Source organism: Maniola jurtina, chromosome 23, assembly GCF_905333055.1.
Source record: "Maniola jurtina chromosome 23, ilManJurt1.1, whole genome shotgun sequence".
Lineage (NCBI taxonomy): Eukaryota > Metazoa > Arthropoda > Insecta > Lepidoptera > Nymphalidae > Maniola > Maniola jurtina.
The window spans coordinates 6,942,748-6,963,515 of record NC_060051.1 but is presented as its reverse complement, the minus strand read 5'-3'; the positions used below and the strand labels follow the sequence as shown (position 1 = coordinate 6,963,515).

The window sequence follows — 20,768 nt, the reverse complement described above, 5'->3', positions numbered from 1 at the left end:
TAAGTCAAATCCAAATCATGGGCTATCCTGCCCTCCGTCAAATCATTAATATACAAATAGTATACAAAAATAGTTAGCTTCAACTGTAAGGGGATCAAGAGGTCTCGTGAATGTGTGAATTCACTCTGTAAGTCAGCAGACGTAATAGCCCTCCAAGAAACTTGGCTGCTGCCAGATGAAATACCTATTCTTGGAGAAATAGATAGTGATTTCATGTATACCGGCAAATCATCGATGAATATCTCTATTGGCCCAGTGAGAGGTAGGCCGTATGGGGGTGTGGCGTTGCTATGGCGAAAAAGTGTCTTCACGTCAGTATCCGTTGTGCCGTGTAATAATAGTCGCATTACTGCTATAAAAGGGGTAATCGAGAATCGTGTGTTTCTATTTATGTGTGTGTATATGCCTACTGACTCGCATGTGAATATTGTGGAGTTTAATGAATGCTTAGGTGAGCTTGTAGCTATGATAGATATGTGCGGCATTGAGTCTGTATACATGTTAGGTGATTTTAATGCGCATCTTGGCGAGCTATTCGGTAGGGAGCTATTAAATTTTTGCTCAGACCAACATTGGATATGCGCTGATGTTGCCAAGCTTGGACGGGACAGCGATACCTACACCTTTGTTAGTGATGCGCATGGGTGTCGGCGATGGCTCGATCATTGTTTGGTGACGGAGGCAGCTTGGATATCGATTAGGGATGTCAAGGTGCGCTATGATGTGTTCTGGTCGGATCATTTTCCCCTGGAGATAAGTTGTAATTTTGGTGTAACAAGAATTAAGTCCGTTTACAATACGGTTGTGAGGCACACAATGGTATCCGATCAGAACAGTAACATTGGAATCAAGTGGGGGGAAAAAACCCAGGTTGACATGTACACCGAAATGTGTTCTAGTTTACTGAAGAAAGTAGATTTTCCCAGCGAGCTAAGTATATGTTGTGACAAAATGTGTACAGATGAAACTCATAGGTTAGTTATTGACGAGCTGTACCAAAGAATTGTTCAGGTGCTACAGAAGGCAGCAATCGCGAGCAATCAGCCTGGAAGGGTCAGCAAAGGTAGACGGGTAGCGGGATGGAACAGGTATGTCAAAGAAACTCATAGGGAAGCTCGTGAGAAATTTCTGATTTGGAAACAACATGGTATGCCTTTGAGGGGTAAAATGTATAACGATATGAGGGAAAGTAGGAGTAAATTCAAAAATAAGTTAAAATTTTGTCAAAATCATAAAGAGCAGCTACAGATGGACGCGTTAGCAGAGAAACATAAGCAGAAGAATTTTAATAAATTTTGGAAGGAAACAAGAAAATTGAATCCTAGTGGTGGCCTCCCCGTGAGCGTTGAAGGTGAGACGAATGCAGGGCGCATAGCTAATTTATTTAAAGAACATTTTAGAGTATGCTCTACCCAAACTCGGGCGTCGCTGTCTCGGGGATGTACACAAGTTTTGAACTCTTCTCTCTCGTTCAGTGCAAAAGAGGTGAAGAGTGTCATAAAGAACTTATCGAGGGGAAAGTCGCCGGGGCACGATGGGCTGAGTGTGGAGCACCTTATATACGCGGGACATCACATCTATCGTGTACTTGCCATGCTTTATACGTTCTGCATTCGTCACTCCTATCTTCCAGAAGACTTAATGGAAAGCGTAGTGGTTCCTGTAGTTAAGAATAAAACAGGCGATATTTCAGATAAAAGTAACTATAGACCTATATCGCTAGCTGCGATATTAGGAAAAGTGTTTGATGGTCTGCTAGATCGTCAACTTAGTGAATATGTCGAGCTAAATGATGCACAATTTGGCTTTAGACAAAATCTGTCCACGGAAAGTGCTATACTGGCACTCAAGCAGACCGTCAAATACTACACGGACAGGAAAACACCTGTGTACGCTGCCTTTCTTGACCTTTCCAAGGCGTTTGATCTAGTCTGCTATGATAAGCTCTGGGAGAAGCTTCGGAGCTTAAATGTGCCGTCAGAGATAGTAAGCATTTTAAAATATTGGTACAGCTCTCAAAAAAACAAGGTGAGGTGGGCTAATTCTTACTCAGAGTCGTATCGTCTAGAGTGTGGCGTTAGGCAAGGCGGTTTAACATCTCCTACTTTGTTTAACTTATACATAAACCAGCTGATTGATGAGCTCAGCGGAACTGGAATCGGCTGCTCTATTGATGGAACTATGATCAATAATCTAAGCTATGCAGACGATATGGTATTGCTGAGTCCATCAATTAGCGCACTCAGAAAGCTCCTCAAGATATGCGAGACCTATGCTGCGTCACATGGACTCGTATACAATGTGAAGAAGAGTGAGCTCCTGATATTTAAGAGCAAGGGAAACACTGTAGTCGATGTCCCACCCGTAACCCTTAACGGAGTTGCACTTAAGAGAGTGACTGAGTTTAAATATTTGGGGCACATTGTGACAGACGATATGTCTGATGTTAGAGACATTGAGAGGGAGCGTAGGGCGTTGGCGGTCCGGTGCAATACTCTAGCCCGCAGGTTTGCACGGTGTAATAGGGAGGTAAAGCTTACTTTATTTAAAGCGTACTGCCAAACATTTTACACGTGCAGCCTGTGGGTGACGTATACCCATAGGGCCTACAGCGACCTACGTGTGCAGTACAACAATGGGTTCAGGGTACTGATGGGGCTGCCGCGCTGGTGCAGTGCATCACAGATGTTCGCAGAGGCTCATACAGACGACTTTTACGCAATCATGAGAAAAAGAGCTGCATCTGTGATGAGCAGAGTGCGCGGGAGCTCCAACAGTATTTTGAACACATTGGCTGCAAAGTGGGAAAACCCCTTTATGAAGCACTGGGTGTACATACATATGAACACCCAGTGGTCTCGAAGCTACATGAACTGAGCCTAATTTGACAATTAATAATAATGTAATTTAGTTTAGTTGAATTTAATTTGATTTAATTTATTTTAATTTGATTTAATTTGGTCTGATTTGATTTAATTTAATTTAATCTGGTTTGATTTAATTTAATCTGATTTCATTTGACTTGATTTGATTTAATTTAATTTAATTTAATCACTAACATAGTTCATAAGACCCTGTTACTAACACTATATGGATGAATGGAATAGTCCGAAATAAATGTTTATTATTATTATTATTATTATTAAAACCTACCCTTGAACTGCCGAACTCTCAGTTTTAATATCAAGTCAACAATAAATCCAAACGACTAACTTCTCATTCGATGTATACAAAATCTGAACCACTTATTGCAAATTACTTTCCACTTCACAAAAGACTAAATTCTTAAAAAAAAAAACTAAAAATTTTAATCACCAAATCAAACTCAATTAAAATTTTAATCAAATGTGGGTTGTTTAAAAAAAGATACCAAAGCGAAATTAAGGCAACGCGAGACACGTCCCGCTTCTGAATTATTGGCGTCACTCAGAAAAGCAGGTATTATTTAAATATTTTTATCGAATTATTGGAATGTCCTCTCCAAAACCAACACAATAAAACACAAGTTCAATGTGTAAGGTTATCCGAGAGTTTTAATCTAAACAAACTAATGCCAAAATAAGTAATTTAATTAGAGCGTGATTGCTATCACAACATCTAATTATTCAGTTCACAATCCAAATACCGAAAATATGTGATATCGCTCCGAATCTCAGAAGGAGACTGAACTAAAACCTTCGAAACACCCGTATTTATGCAAGTTCAATCTTGTTGGCCTCCTAGCAACAGATTGTATGACATCGAATGAGCCAAATATCGATTTTATCAAACTACCTGCATTAGATAAATTAATAATTTTATATTATTTTTGACAACTCAAATCAATTTTTAAAAATAACCTTACATATGGGTCTATAAAAATCCTAAATCCATGCGGATGTAGAACTAAAAGAAATTAATTCTTTAATATTTATCACTAAACAATACCGAGAATCAGTACTTAAGGAAATATTTGTCATAGTCGTGCCGTGTGTAACAATGCAAACGCGTCCACAACGAATGAGTAGCGTCCCGGGAAGCGGGCAATTGCTGGACTGGCGCGTGCCATTTCCTGTACTAATGTACGTACATACTTACATAATATACATAATACATACAAGCTGAAACACGCGTTTAATTGCTTATTCGCATGTTGTAGGTAAGAGTGCAAACGGAACCCTCCCCCTGACTTACGAAACTAAGCCTCCGCTGTCCGTCCGTCTGTCTGTCCTGTTAGTGGGCTGTATCTTATGAAGCGTAATACTAAGGCAGAGTTGAAATTTGCAGTGTGTATATCAATTTCTGGTATACAACAAAATAATGCAAGTGTAAATTAAAAATTTATAACACCCCCGACAAGTGAAGGTTACAGTAACTAGAAGAGCTGATAACTTTCAAACGGCTGAAACAATTTGCTTGGATTATAGGTAAGAACACTCGATCAAGCCACCTTTCAAACAAGAAAAACTAAATTAAAATTGGTTCATTCATTTAGGCGCTACGATGCCACAGACAGATACACAGATAAACACGTCAAACTTATAACACCCCTCTTTTTGGGTCGGGGGTTAAAAAGTATACTCCGTAGTCCGTACAAAATGATAGATGATGGAACTCCTCTACGGATAAATAAATTAATAATTTATTTATCTAACAATAAATTACTCGCGATCAGCTCATTAAACAGTAGATTTTAACCAAGCAAAGCGTATTAATTTTATACAGGGGCCACAAAAAATTGTAAAATTAAAAAAAAAACAAAAAATTGGAAACCTACCTAGATAGGCATCTAATCACAAATATTTTTTTATTTACATTAAAAAATATAAAATTATTTAATTTATCACCGAATATACTATGTCATACAAGAGTAAATAAAAATATTTTTGGAGCCTCATTTTTTGAAGTCGGTTAAAAAGTAGCCTAAAGGTGTGTGACTCTCCAGGTCTTTAGATATACCCATGTAAAACTGCTTCAATTGCTTTTATACATGGCATAATATTGTATATCAAATCTTTGAAAAGAGCAACCGCCGAGTTTCTTGCTGGTTCTTCTCGGTAGGATAGGCATTCCGAACCAGTGATAGATGCTTTTGACGATTCGAAAGAACTTGTAAAAGTCTAATTGAATAAAAACATTTTGAATTTTGAATTTTAAAAGATCAGATTGATCTTGCTCCGTTGCGACGTTATTGGAGGACAAACCAACAAACAAACACACTTTCGCGTTTCGCATATGGGTAGTGATTATTTACGCACGAACACGGCGACGAGCGATTATTAATGTGCGCTGTTTATTTCCTTTGGCCCAAATATCGACAGTTGGCGGCTTGTCAATGGCAAAACCAAACCGTTTTGTCCTCCACACTACTTCTTTCTTTATAATCGTATTCTTTTTAATGTTTCGTATATCTCCAGATAAAGAGCAATGGAAAGAAGTACCTATATTAAAAATAAGGACCATACCTACACAAAATGAGAAGCGACACTATCAGACAAAAAAAAAATTCAAGCCAGCTTTCAAACAAAAAAAAAACTAAATTAAAATCGGTTCATTAGTGTAGGAGCTACGATGCCACAGACAGATACACAGATCCACACGTCAAACTTCGTCGTGTCTGTCAAGACCGGTCAAGGGCATCAAAACCTTATCAGGGTACTCCGTTGACCTAGAATCATGCAGGCAGCAATGGCTTATAGCACAAGTAAAGGGAAAAATCCGAAAACCGTGAATTTCTGGTTGCATCCCAAACAGAATAGGCTATTAGACTAATTTTTGGAAATTATTTTTTATTACTTAAAGCACATTACATTGATATTTTTCGGAGGATCTAATGTAAATCAATCATAAAGTTAAGTTTTGAAGACCACGCCAAAAACGACATTTCTGTAATGGTCCGAATCCGACTCGCACTTGGCCGATTTGTTAAATATTACTTCATACTCGTAGTATTAACGTATATACTTTCATAGCTTATTTTGGATATTTTCATACTTCTTCTCGCAAATCATCGTTTTTCCATACATTTTAAGTAAAAAGGTAAATAACGAAACATGAAAATTGCAACCGTCATCTTGCTGTATTGAACCGGGTAGGGTCTTTGAAAAGAAAATTACGTTGTACCAATATTCTTTACCGGTAAAAGTAGGTCGATAGGTAGAATAATGATGTAAAAAATAATGTATTTTTCTGTTATTATTAAGTTTTGGCCCGTGTAAAATTTATGATATCAAATATCAGGGGTTCGAGATACGTTACAATAATATTTTACCTTCCTAGAAAAGATTTTATTAATATGAACTCAATTGATTTATCTCAATTCCAAGTCTCAATTTTGTTTCTGAATGTTTCAACTACCACCAATGGCATTCTCGGGGGTGGAATTTTCAAAAAATCTGAAACACGTATAGTTACTTCTTCATTTTTGTCCGAAAGCTCAAATGACAATTTTGAAAAAAATTACGAATTTTCATACACTTTTGTCGCCTATTCCTTCTGGGGGTGGAATTTCCAAAAAATCCTGAAAGACGCATTTATTCATTTTTACCTGAAAGTTCAATAATATTATAGATATAGCTTGAAACGTAACGAAATTTCATAGTCTTTATTGGCCTATTATTTATAGGGGTGGAATTTCCTGAAACCATCTCTTAGTGAACATTTATGTCCTCAAATTTTACTGCCAAAATTTCAAGTATCACAAGAATTTATATACTTTGATGTAAGATTTTTTCACACCAAAGCCACCATAATCCAAACTTCATAGTCGCTGATCGTTTCTCCCTGTGCTGGGGACAATATGCAGAGAAACATTCAGCTTTTATAAAATAACGAAGGTCTGGCACGTGCTGGCTCTCTCTCCATATAAGCTGTGCGTTTCATATGATCATATTGATGGTAGTCAAGTCATTTATAAGTACAAAAGATTGCTTAAAAGGCATAGCTGCGAAAATTCAGAGGTTTGACAGCCCAGGATTGAACACTGGACCCCCCTGTTAGAAGAATAGAAAGTTGAAGTCTTAACCACTAAGCTATCACCTCTTTACCGCTTGTATACCCCTTCAGTCTGTACGTATACTGAATTATATGGTACTTAAGTACGAGTATTACAAAGCTTTTGGTAAACAGTCGGTTTAGTCAGTGGAGCGACGCAGAGGCGGCGGTTCGCCCTTGACCCTCCCCTCCCCCCTCCCCGTCACACCCCCAACCCCCTACAACCCCCGCAACGACCTAAGATTCCATGATCAGATCTAATCCTTGACTTAATTCTCAAGAGAGCCGTCGAGATCGTCGGCGACAGTAAGCTGATATTGTAGTGTTTTGTTTTCTACTAGGAAGGTATCTATATCTTATTAAGCGACTATTTACTATCGTACATATTTCTACTATACATATAGTATATTATGTACGTGCGGTGATAGATCTTTTTAGTTTTAAAACTTGTGGGTCAATATATTAGTAAGTCGGTGTATGCATCAGTAAAGGTCTCGCTGTTTTTAGCAAGTTATACAAAAACGAGCTTATTAGACCTAAGACTTAAGAGCTCCACTCCATTTAATACCCTACTATTAGTTGAATTTTCAAAAATCTTTTCTTAGTCTGTCTACGTCATATTAGCTATAATACATACAATAATATGTATGCCAAACAGCCCGTACGATGCCGTGTAGAAACTGATCAGGAGTCTGAAGAACATATTAGGAAGTAAGCCCGCTTCCGCCAGACTGCATCATCACTTACCTTCAGGTGAGATTGCAGTCAAGGGCTAACTTATACCATCCATCCATACTAATATTATAAATGCGAAAGTGTGTCTGTCTGTCTTTCTGTCTGTCTATCTGTCTGCTACCTTTTCACGGCCCAACAGTGTAAACGATTCTGACGAAATTTGGTACAGGGTTAGCTTATATCCCGGGGACGGACATGGACTACTTTTTATCCCGGAAAATCAAAGAGTTCCCGCGGGATTCCTAAAGACTCATCCACTTAACTGATTTGTATGTTTGGTACCGAAATAGCTTGCGTCCCTGTAATCGAAATAGGCGAATTTTTATCCCGGAAAATCCAACAGTTCCCACGGGATCTATAAAAATCTAAATCCACGCGGACGAAGTCGCGAGCATCCTCTATTACCAGAATAAAAAAACAAGGTAAATACCCACGTAGTTACGTAATTCTTTCTCACATCGTACTTTTTTAACTGTTTTAATGGTTTAATTAAGCTTAATTATGACGTTGGGAATGCGTTGTAGCTCGAGGGCGTGGCTGTACAATGACGTCACAAGTACAGAGTTTCACCACAGTTTTCACTGGCTTGTATAGCAAGTGGTTACTAGTGGGTGCTATTTATAACGAATGAAACAGGAAACAAGTTGAGATAAAAAACCCGGCCAAGCGCGAGTCAGACTCGCGCACAAATCCGAAATCCGTGAATTTGTGGTTATTTAGGTACGTCACAAAACAAATATGTTCATGAACAAATAATTAGTATTTTCAACTGAGGTATCATAATATGTAAGTGCTTTGACTGTACATTCTAAAATAGATTTTAATTTATTTTTATGCCTACCAGTTTTTGATTTGTCGTGCAACATGTAGAAAAAAATACCTGAGTACGGAACCCTCGGTGCGCGAGTCTGACTCGCACTTGGCCAGTTTTTCTTAGTGAATTTCTTAAAAATACATAGCAACACCTAATTCTCCACTAGCAACCCTGTCAACTGAACAGATAGTTGGTGGCACTGTAAATAATTATGGCACTTTTTTTTTTCATCTTTTATTTAGAGGCTTTTCATGTAATTATGGCACTATTGAGCGCAGCTTAGCTCGAGGGCGTGGTACGATGACGTCACAGCTCTTCACTGACGCGATGAACTTTAAAAAATGTTACAGCATATACAGCATGTTCTATTTTTGCATTAATAACGATTTCATTTTGACGCCCACAAGCGACTTGTCTCCCACATCACTATACTCATATTATAAATGAAAGTATGTTTGTTTGTTAGTTGGTTTCTTGTTCCAAACTAGATAATTGTCTCGAACAGGGATGATGACTACTAGTCAAATCGCCAAAACGATCGCATTATGAAATATAGGGGACGATGGGGGAATTGTGGACGCTGAAGGGGAATTACGTATAAAACCCATACTATTAGAAATAAACAATCAGTCTTTATTAATTATAAAACTTTAGTTATTCAAGTACAAAATTAACATTAACTTTTCTACGAGATCAATCAACGACTATAAATTTTTATTGAAAAACAAAATCTTGTCTGTCCGTAATTACCAGTAGCCCTTGGGGCAAATACGGACGTGTGTTTCTTGAATTTTTATTCTTGAATTCTTGAATTTCATTAAAAGTTGACTTTGTATCTCTTTTTGAAACAGCCCTTTTTAACTTTGTCAAGAAGTGTAGACTTCGAAATTCTGTATTCTCTTCCGCCTGAATTTTTATAAATATAATAAATATTTGTGTGATCTATTCTATATGAACGAGGCAATCGATAAAAAATATAGCTTTTTATTGTCACTTACTTTACAGACATAACACTCAAAATAGTAAACACTAAAAATTAGATCAAAACTCACAAAAATGTTTGAGTTTATTTACCTTGAAAATGCAGCACAGCCTTCCGTCGCGAATGTTTCCCTGGCAATGAAAATGGCGGAAAGTAACGAGTGATCGCGATGGACGGGCACGGGGGATAGGGATTGAGTAGATATCTGCTAGTCCGTATTTACCCCGTGTCCGCAATTCCCCCATCGTCCCCTACACATTTGACGTAATTTGACGTACTATTTAATTAATTCAATAAAATTTTAAATGGTTAGCAAAACTACTTAAAACTAGCATCGAATGGCGATTTTACGAATTTTGGAAGACACTATTTAATAATTAATATAATTATTAATTACTCAGATATAATTTATTTTTGACATAGACATCATTCCAATAATTGTGGCACCACGGAGTACGAAATAGCATAAAGTTAAAAAGTCAAAAATTTGAGATAGAACATGGTAGGTACGAGTTCACAGTCGATAGGTTTCTTTTTTTTTTTCTTTTTTTTAGGGTTCCGTATCTCCAGAGCAAAAAAGAACCCAAGTATAGGATCACTTCGTAGTCTGTCTGACTATCGGATCTGTCAAGACCCGTCAAGGGAATCAAAACCTATAGGGTACTTCCCGTTGATCTAGAATCATGTTTGACAAGTCTTATACGACAAATAAAGAAAAAAAATCGAAAACAGTGAATTTGTGGTTACATTTGCGAATAAGGTGGTAGGTACCTAATACCCACCTAATACCTATCATCATAAAAATAGTAGTAAGTACTATCAGGCATCAAAATCAAAGCCAGCATTTCTCACAGATTAAATATTACGAGTTATTTTACGATGCGGAAATTATAGTGGGCGACGCGTCGGCGATTCTGAAACGATAATACATAATAATAAAATTATTATTTGCGAACAATATGCAGATTGCGATCCACCGATTAAATGGCGTCATCGGTCGGAGTCTACGAGAATTCTCGTAGATCGACGTAGCTGTTCCGATTAGAAGATTTTTTCTTTCAGATAAAAATATAATATTATTTTTCGCAGTATGTAATCCCATTAGTTAATCCCTTGTTTTTGTAAAAATAGAAACCTCAATCTTCAAATTAACTGAAAACCCACATCTGAAAATGAATGTGCGAATAAAGTAGGGAGGTACAAGAGTACAAAGTACTAAAGAGTACTAAGTAAGAGAGTACGATATTGTTTCTTACCTATCGCCGGTAACACTACTGAGCACGAATCTCCCGTCAGAATAAAAAAGTGATTTGGCGAGTTAGCGCTCAGAAAAGATTATGCCGTGCCATCCATCCATCCATTCATCCATCCATCCATCTATCAGCCTGTAAGCGTCCACTTGGAAAGGCCTATGTCCAACTTCAGTATAGGTAATGAATATAAACTTACTCTAATATATTATACTACTTTACTATTATAAACTACTTACATGAACCTTCTTTCCTTATCCAATACTAATTATTATTATTAGAGACCGGATTATATGCAACTTAAAAAGCTTAAAATATGCATGCAAATTTGCATGGAAAATGCTTAAAATATGCACGAAAAGTTTCAAAATATGCAATATTAAATAAATAATAAAAAGTTGTGGGATTTTTTATTTCAAAATTACTATTATTAGTTTGTTAACTAATACTAGCAGTAATATACCAACTGTGTATTTTTTTTAATACTACCTATACTCTTGAAAACGTTAACAATCAGGTACTGCACCAAATGTTCGGTATTGAGGTGTTCGATCACTCAAAATGTTTTTACAAGTTGAAAAAGATCGTTCCACAATCAGGTAAGGTAACTAGGTAAAATTTCATTGGTTCATTAACTTATCCAACTTAAAATATTTAAAAAATAGCGAAGATATGCATCATCACAAGATTTTTGGTGAAATATGAAATAATCTATGAAGATAGGCCTAACATGCAAATGCATATGCAAATATGCAATTGCATATAATACGGTCTCTACTAATTATATTCTATAAATATTAAATTCACTGTAGTCATCACTTACCACCAGGTGAAATTGCAGTCAAAGAGTAAGTTGTAATGAAATAAAAATATATATATATTCGCGCAAGATAGGTACAAAAAGTGGTCAAAGCTCCTACATCAGTGGTGTTGAGATTAACTCTAAACGGTCAAGTACCAGATTTTTTTTTTAATTTGGATGCTTTTCGAACACATACAGATAGAGAGAGTGTTGGCAGAACAAGGCGTCGGGAACTTAGGTCAGCTTCCCGAGGACTGATTCACTGCGTAGGAATAGACCACTCGACGGTACCACCACAAATGTCTCTTATATAGTCTAAATTGTTAAAAACTCTAATGGCGAGATTTAGAACTTCAATTATGCAGTAAATACGAAATTTACGTACACGTAACGCCATCTATTACGCTGCCAAGAAACTTGTGTATATTTTTTTGCCTACCTTCATTTTTAACGATATTTATTTTTAACTTGACAGCTTGGTAATCAGTGTGACAGTTAAGTTTTGAAATAAAATTGGTCGCTGTGTGTTTAACTTATTTATAAAATTTGATGTCAAAATTATGGATGTTGTTTTTTCGTGTTAGTTGTTTCGTAATGTTAATAAATAAAGAAGTAGTGGAGTTTTGTGTGCTGCTGTGTTGAAGATTAAGTGTAAAACGTCATATATAAACATGCTAGTAATCTCTGAAAAAGATTTAAGAATCATCATAACACCCATAGACCATGAATGAACACATCGTTTGAAAAACCAATCATCATGGACTGCGATTTCTAAAATTAGATAATTATTATGACCCTGGGGCCATAGAGTCTTAGTGCAAAAAATTTTTACGAGACATTTCACCGCGTTTAATAGCCTCATCGGGTGACAGAAGGGCTGGCTCATTTTTTGCGCAACGAATCAGCCTGGCTGTCCAACGCGGAAATGCAGCCAGTATTCTTGGCACCATTCCATGCGGGCATGATTTGTATAGTAATTAGATAAGGCTAGCTTTAAGTTTTATTGTAATATTTTCATTAAAAAAAAATATTACTTAAATTTTAAATCGTTATAAAATTGTGTTGCTTATGTTCAGCTAAACAAGCACAAAGTACGAAAACAAAACACCGAGCCAATACAAGTAGGCTCATCAATCTTGTGCCGCCCCGCTTAACACCGCACAGCCTCATTACGGTAATTACCTAATCTTGCTTATCCTGGAAGCTGTAACCCCTAATGACTCTGTGGTTGGATCTCATCTAACTTCTAAATTGGACCAGGGTTTAAATTCTACAAGTGTAAATTAAAAATGTATAACACCCCCGACAAGTGAAGGTTACAGTAACTAGAAAAGAGCTGATAACTTTCAAACGGCTGAACCGATTTTCTTGGATTATGACTAAGAACACTTTTGATCAAGCCATCTTTCAAACAAAAAAACTAAATTAAAATCGGTTCATTAGTTTAGGAGCTACGATGCCACAGGCAGATACATAGATAAACACGTCAAATTTATAACACCCCTCTTTTTGGGTCGGGGGTTAAAAATTGGGGAACGACGTGTAACCTACTTGTGACAACTGACAAGGCATACGATCGGTTACGATTGTCAAGCGACGTTGACCCAAGTTGGTAACTGGATGGGGGTCCGGATTTGGCCTCGGAGAGCATGTTAAGCTAACAGTCCCGATGTGATGAACAGAATAGAATACTTAAACTTATTTTTATTCAAGTAAACTTTTACCAGTGCTTTTGAATCGACATAATAATATATCACTGATTCGGAAAGCCGTTCTTACCGAGAAGAACCCGCAAGAAACTCGGCGGTTGCTCTTTTCAAGTTTTCAGTTTTGTTTAGTTCTCAATAATGTCTTAAAAGTGTGTGAATATGGATTAAACCTTTCTTATACTGAGAGGAAACCCATGCTCAGTAGTGGGCCGGTAATGAGTTGGTCATGATGATGATGATTTCATCTAACTAAATTGGACCAGGTTTTAAGGGTAGTACTTATTTGATAAAAATATTTATATCTTATATAATAGTTAAGTAAGTACTGTAGGTAGATTACATACATTTTTATGTAATGCAATATCAGATTACTAGAAGAATATTAAATAACGCTGTCATAAAATGACAGGAATTTAGTAGCCATTATTTTGTCATTTTATTAACAGAGCTCTCTCCGTCACTTACTCCATACAATCGTAGTTCCCATTTCATTTGAATATTAAGCAACCAAAGTCCATGAAATTTTGCAGACATAGTCTAGAAACTAATATCTGTGTCTGTGGTGTTTTAGATTTTTCTAAAAATATGTAGTTTTAAAATTACAGGGGCTCAAAGATTTGTATTTTTCTTTAAAAAAAGGCCCAACTTTGTGCTCGTTTTTCTAGACAACGAAGCAATTTAATGAAATTTGGAAAAACCACAGACCTAGAAAATTTAATGAATATTATGTAGTAAAAAAATTATCGTTATATATTTTATATTGTTATAATTATGTGGGAACTACGAAAACCAGAAATTACACCCAGAAATCTTGAAAATTTCGTGCTGTCTCGATTTGTGCAAGCGGGGTGGTGAAGTGCGGGGGACGACACGTGAAACTGACAGAAACGGACAGTCTAAACACACGGGCCACATTTAGACTGCACCCGACTCCAAACTTGTCGATAGGTCTAACTAAATACATTTCAACTTGCGTTAGACGTATGCGTTACCTACTCAGACGTTGCCTGTAGATAAAAATATGTCTCATGTTTGCTGGCAATAGCGTATGCATCAAACCCTGCAAGTTGCAACTCTCTTGCAACCTATTCCTCACGCAATACGCACAGCTTTAATATTATAATTTTTGACAATGTATACTATATGTAATGCCATATCACAGGTCACTCTCTGATTTATTGCTAACAATTTACTTCCAAATGCAAAGAAATCTAAGTGTGTTGAATTCACACTGCCCAATACCAGGACCTTAAATGACATAAATTCATTGATAAATAATCATATGTTGAAAATAAAGGAGAACCCCGTGTTTCTCAGTATAATGTTAGATGCAAAGCTTCTATGGAACACCCACATATCAACACTTGATGGTAAACTCAGCTCTGCTGCTTACACTGTTAGAAAAATTCGACAGGTACTGACGTGGAAACTGCAAAAATTGTATATTTTGACTATTTTCACTGTATTATGTCTTACAGACTCTTGCTATGAGATAAAGCGGTAGATATTGAGAAAAAAATGTATTACAGAAAAGGACAGGACGTGCAATTTATAATTTAAAACCGCGCGCTGCCATACATTAAAAATATAAGGAAATAAGTACCTTATCTATTATCTTATAGTAGCTTCTAAACATATTTACAACTAGCTAATGCCCGCAGCTTCGCTCGCGTGGATTTAGGTTTTTAAAAATCCCGATCCTTTCATTTCCCAGAACAAAAGTTGCCTCTCCGTAATAGCCCGTCCCCGGGATGCAACTTGTTTCTGTATCACGTAAGAATATTTAAACGGATGATCCTTTTCAAATCCCGAGGGATCACCAGGATTTAGGAATGCAATTTCTTACAGCATCAGGGTTGAGGTCAACGACAAAGTGTTTACTTGGTATAGATACCTTCAATATCAATTAATAATCGACACTTTTTAAATCCCATTAGCTTTAGTAGTCAGGTCCCCTGCAACATCAGGATTGAGGAGTTGGAATCCAAATTTTTTATTGAACAATGTCGCAAACTTTCTTTATCGATTAAAAAAACTACCCAAAATTACGCAGTTAGGTTACCTGCCAAATTTCATGGTTTTGAGTCAATGGGAAGTACCCTAGAGGTTTTCTTGACACACACGACAGACAGAGAGATAGACAACAAAGTGATCCTATAAGAGTTCCGTTTTTCATTTTGAGGTACGAAACCCTAGAAAACGTAGGAACGGCATTCCGAACCAGTGGTAAATTTTTCTGACCATCCAAAAACACTTTGAAGTTTACCTAAAAGTTTACAGGAATAAAAATTTATCATTGTATTCCATTCCATTTCATTCTATTCCATTCTGTTCAAAGATAAATAGATAATAAAAATATTTGTCACCAAAACAATAATTTACGATACATCGACCAATATCAATTTTACTGATGACAATCTGACTATTACCAAAGTGAACGACTACTATAATATCTATTATATACGACTAACATAATATGTATTATAAATTGTGTGCCGTTTGCATTCTCACTAGGTTCTCATTAAGTTTGTTTTATTTGGTTAAACTTTCTGGCATTTATATTGTTATGACGTTTAATTGGCAAACAGTCTGTTTATTGGCTGAAACTCAAAAATTCAGCCAATCACAACAAAGAAAATATTGTAATAATGATTGATGCAGCTTTCTGTAATTGAAAACAAAATATTTGACATTAACTTGAATGTGACAGTGTTTTCCGAATAGGGTTGCCAGAGGCCCCGTATTTTACTGGTTACCCCGTATGTCAGGATAGAGAAACCGGTAATTATGAAAATAAAATACGGGGCAAATAAAACTAAATATTTTTAGGGTTCCGTAACTCAAAAGCAAAAAGAACTCTTATAGGATCACTTCGTTGTCTATCAGTCTGTCTGTCTTTCCGTCTGTCCGTCTGTCCATCTGTCCTTCTATCCGTCTGTCATGTGTTCATGAACAAATATTAGTATTTTCAATTTTCAAAGTAAGATAACTACATATATCAAGTGGGTTATCATATGAAAGGGCTTTACCTGTTCATTCTAAAACAGATTTTTATTTATTTTTATGCATATTTTTTTTAATGCATAACAGTTTTTGATTTCTCGTGTAAAATGTCGAAAAAAATACCCGAATCGGAACCCTCGGTGCGTGAGTCTGACTCGCACTTGGCTGGCGAAACCGAACACTGACGTTATGTCCAGTAGAAAGAATATTTTCCTTTTGCGGCAATGCGTAGCCGAAACCCACTCGATATTGATCATGGTCGTAGCCAAGGCGGCGGGGCTTGGTTTGAGGATGTTAGCCTTTTTTTATACAAGTTAGCCCGTGACTTTAATCTTTTCTAGTGGTAAGTGATGATGCAGTCTAATTTCTTGGCCGTTAGGGCCATACTAACCATATAACTAGCCATGACCGAAGCCTCCCACCAGACCAGAAATTTTGAAATGGCGACTGCGCCTGGGAAGCCGTCAAAAACCTAAGCCTAAAATAATACTTACACTATTTCTTGCATTTGCTTACCAATTTTTTTTTGGAAATATATCAAACATTTCGCGCTCACTTCACTCGCGCTTTGAATTTGTATTACTTGGTGTAAGCCCCGCAATTTCGTTTGCATGAATTTAGAGTTTTAAAAATTCCGTGGGGGATTTTCCGGGCTAAAAAGTTTATGTCTGGGATGCAAGTTACCTCTGAATAGTAAGTACCAAAATTTTGGTAAAGAAGATGGGCCGTGAAAGGGTAACAAATAGATAGGCAAATAGATATACTGTCGTATTTGTAATATTAGTATGGATAGGGAGCTTTAAAAATAAAATCTTGCTATGGCTAAACTCGTTTCCCTTTCACTTTAATTCTTTCTGTAATTGAACCAAAAACACTTACGCTCACTGCGCTCGCGCTTTTTTATTGTTGTATTTTATCTCACTGTCAAATTGAAAGGCGATATTCCACTAACCAGGTAATTAGCCCATAAAGTTGAGCGAATGTTTTTTTCCTCATGACAGGATTCAGTTCCGGCCCTGATAAAACCTCTCCCGAAATCGATTCCTGGCTACGGCCATAGTATTGATACTGTGAAGGTGGAATTACAAGTTAAATGTAAATTTAAGTTAAAATGCAAAGATTGTATGCATGAAATGTATAACATTTTGCTTTACAAAACTAGAGTTTTTAAAAGCTATTTAAATAAATAAATCTTTTATTTAAAATCACATTGCAAACACAGTTCACCAATCAAGACACGGCAACATACAGAGAAAAAATACAAAACTTACAAATAAACTGAAATATCTAAATAGGCTTTCCATGCATTTCAGAGAGAACCACCGCCTATTTCTTCAAATACTTCAAATTTTTAAATTTCTTCAAATCTAAACCCCGTATTTTTGATGGTGGTAGCCTGTAAATCAAAAAGAGGCAGGTGGCAACCCTACTTGCCACATGACATTACAGAATGAAAAATTGTTTTCATTACTCGGTAAGCCTACTGCCATAGTTTCACAGAAAGTGTGACGGTAGTTGTGACCTCTGATTGGTCGACTCTCTTTCACTATTTGCTAAAATTGATGATTGCAACAACAATTTTTTCTTTTTTGTAATCAAAAACAGAACACGGACGTCATACAGGTTGACTAATTGCAATCATTTCTGACCGGCTAACATTGTTCCGCTAGTGGCTCAAACTCACTGTCGCAGCAAGAACATGGTAAATTCAGCCAATCACAGCAATTAGAATTGGTTATCACAAATGCACCGATCTAGGAACCGAGAATACACGAACCAGGGCAGATAGAGATGAGAACAATAATATCATACGTAGGAAATCGACGGGGGATCGTTGACAATGATCCTCTTAAGTTTATTGGCTAGTAGGCTTGCTAGTAGGCAGAAAAAAATCTTATAACTTTGCTAGATTAATGAGAAACTTTGAGATAATACGATATTTTAAAAATGCGACTTCTCTTCCTAATTATATAATTTTTAAGCCTGTTTTGTGGACTACGAGTACGGGTACTGGTGAGAAACCTGCCTAATTAAAATGTACAAGGATTCAAATATAGGGTGACAATCAATTTGTTGACAAAAGAAGGACATAAAAGAAAATATCTGCAAATTCTAATTCTGTTCTTAAATATAAATTGAAACTATCAAAAATACTTATCCGAATTTCATTTGTTACAGATTATCGCGCCGCGATTTGTGTGAAAGGGACCGTCGATCCATACACTCCCTCAGCGCCTTATATGGAGCGGGACAGGTATACAACGCGAGCTACGCCGCGAAATAACACACACAAACTCGAATATAGGTAATACCGCGGTCCGCGGCGACTTAACTACAAAAAATCGATTGAATCGATAAATTCGAACGCCTAACGGACTTGAGAACTATTAGTGGACTTTTTAGGTGCTTTAGATATGGACTTGCCTTAATTTTTTTCACAATGTTTGCTGTATAGTTGACACTGCCAGTAGGGGTAGTTTGTTAGGGACTGAGTATCGAAGCGGTGGTGGGGCGATTGTTTCGGTGAGGGTGGCTTGTGATGCGGCGGCGGCCGCGGAGACACGTCGGGAGGCTACCAGAGAAACGGCCTTGTGTGCTGGTCTGACGAAACCGTTAAGGTAAGCTTATTTTATAATATTCATCTATTTTATTTTATTTTATTATTTATATATTTACTAACTTAAAAATATACACAGGGATTTTGTTACATTCAGCGCCAAAAAAACCACAGTTGGTACTTAAACCAAATATATTTCACTTTACAATTATAACTCTTAGCGTGGTATACCGGGGCGCTATGTCCTATCTACACTGGTGTTTGAAATTGAGATAATTAATTATTATTCCTATATTCAAACTTATACTAGTTATTATCGTAGCACGGAAGATGTGTTGTATGTATGTATGTATATACTTTATTGCACCACAAAACAAATTACAGGTTACTAAAAAGAAAACTTATAAAATGTAGGTACAAAAAGGTAAATCTCTTTTAAACAACCTTAACGCTAGGGAGAAAACGAACAAATGGACAGTGGGAAATGGGTGGTTGTGTTTGTCATTATTGCATGATGCATCGCAATTTTTGTTATAAGCATTGCAACTGTGCATTTAGCTATTAGTGAAAGGTTTGGAGGAGGCCTTTACCAATGGGCACACTGATTATATTCTTTAGATGAATTTTTTTTAACAAAATCCAAGCTTTAATTATTATAATAAATACTGTTTTTCAGTTAGCTTTAGACAAAAAAATGGTACAAAGGTAGTTTATATCCGGATTAAAGATACCTATATTTATTTCGCAAAAATTAATATAGTTCCCACTGGATTTTTAAAAACATAAATCCATTCGGGTGAAGTTGCGTGAATCAACATATTATTACTATCCAGGATTTCGTATCAGGGGGTTTCCTATTACGTGCTTACAGGGCTTTCATGAAAAACCCTAATTTCCACTAACCGCGTCCCTGAACATTTTCATAAGCCAACCAATTTTCCACTCCGTATGCAATAACATCGGAAATAGGTACCTATACAAATGTACAATGCGGACAAAATGTGAAAACGTATCTATCTCGGTCATTCCCCGACACAATAAAATAGGTTGGACAGAGAAATCCGATCAATAGGTAGGTACGAGTATATGGGTCAGCCACTGCCATCAATTGCAGTTCGCCCCAGTACAGGGTGACTATTAATAAAGGCTTTATTTAGGTTAATGGTAAAAATTCAGGAAAGCACCCAATCAAATTTTTAAACCTATTTTTACTGTGGTAGTAAATGTACAGCTTTAGCTAATTATAATTTTTATTTTATTTTATTTGGTTTAGAACCGCCCACAGAATTACACACTAAAATTATAACAGTTATTCTTTGAATTTCAGCTCTCGTGTAACTCCATTTACGGGCAGTCACAGGTCACAGCGTGCACCGATAACAATAGTCGTACAATAAAATATTCTAAATTTAAAAAATTTGAAAAATTTGAAAAATTTTGCCCTTATAAATTATTATTATAGGCCTTCCCTTAAAAATAGCGAAATATTGAAAGAATACGTTCATTCTCAACAAAAAAGTATAAAAATAATATACTTGTTTCTTACTTTATTGACATTTATAATATTCGTAAGTTTTGAAAATAAAATATAACTTAATAAATGACATGAAATAAGTTACCTACAATTATTATATTTAACTACGAAACCGAACGTTTTTAAGAAAACAGAAAAACAAATAAGTACAACAAAAGTTTTCAACTCCTAGAGAGAGAAAACTTTGGGCCGAGTTCGCAATTTAATGTAAATCGATTCCGAAACCCGAGCTGTTTTAAAAATACGGCATTACGCTTTCAAACTGAGACTACATAGGTATTTTAATTTAAAATAAGTTTAGGTCACGACTTCGTCGGCTTGATTTAAGTTTAAGCTTTTCAAAAATCCCATAGGTACCATTTGTTTTACTGGGATGATAAAAATATATCTGCCCGAGTATTTGATGCTAG

General features: G+C 36.3%; 1 protein-coding gene across 15 annotated transcripts in view; it reads left to right on the top strand.

The window, feature by feature from the left end:
- Nucleotides 1–20,768, top strand: part of LOC123877396 (plasma membrane calcium-transporting ATPase 3) — a 251,475-nt gene that overhangs the window by 27,534 nt on the left and 203,173 nt on the right. For 14 of the 15 annotated variants that reach the window (XM_045924141.1, XM_045924140.1, XM_045924145.1 and 11 more), the window contains exon 2: nucleotides 18,446–18,885. The gene's annotated coding sequence lies outside the window, so the exon portion shown is untranslated. The remainder of the gene's footprint in view (nucleotides 1–18,445; nucleotides 18,886–20,768) is intronic. The other variant, XM_045924143.1, reaches the window with a different exon arrangement.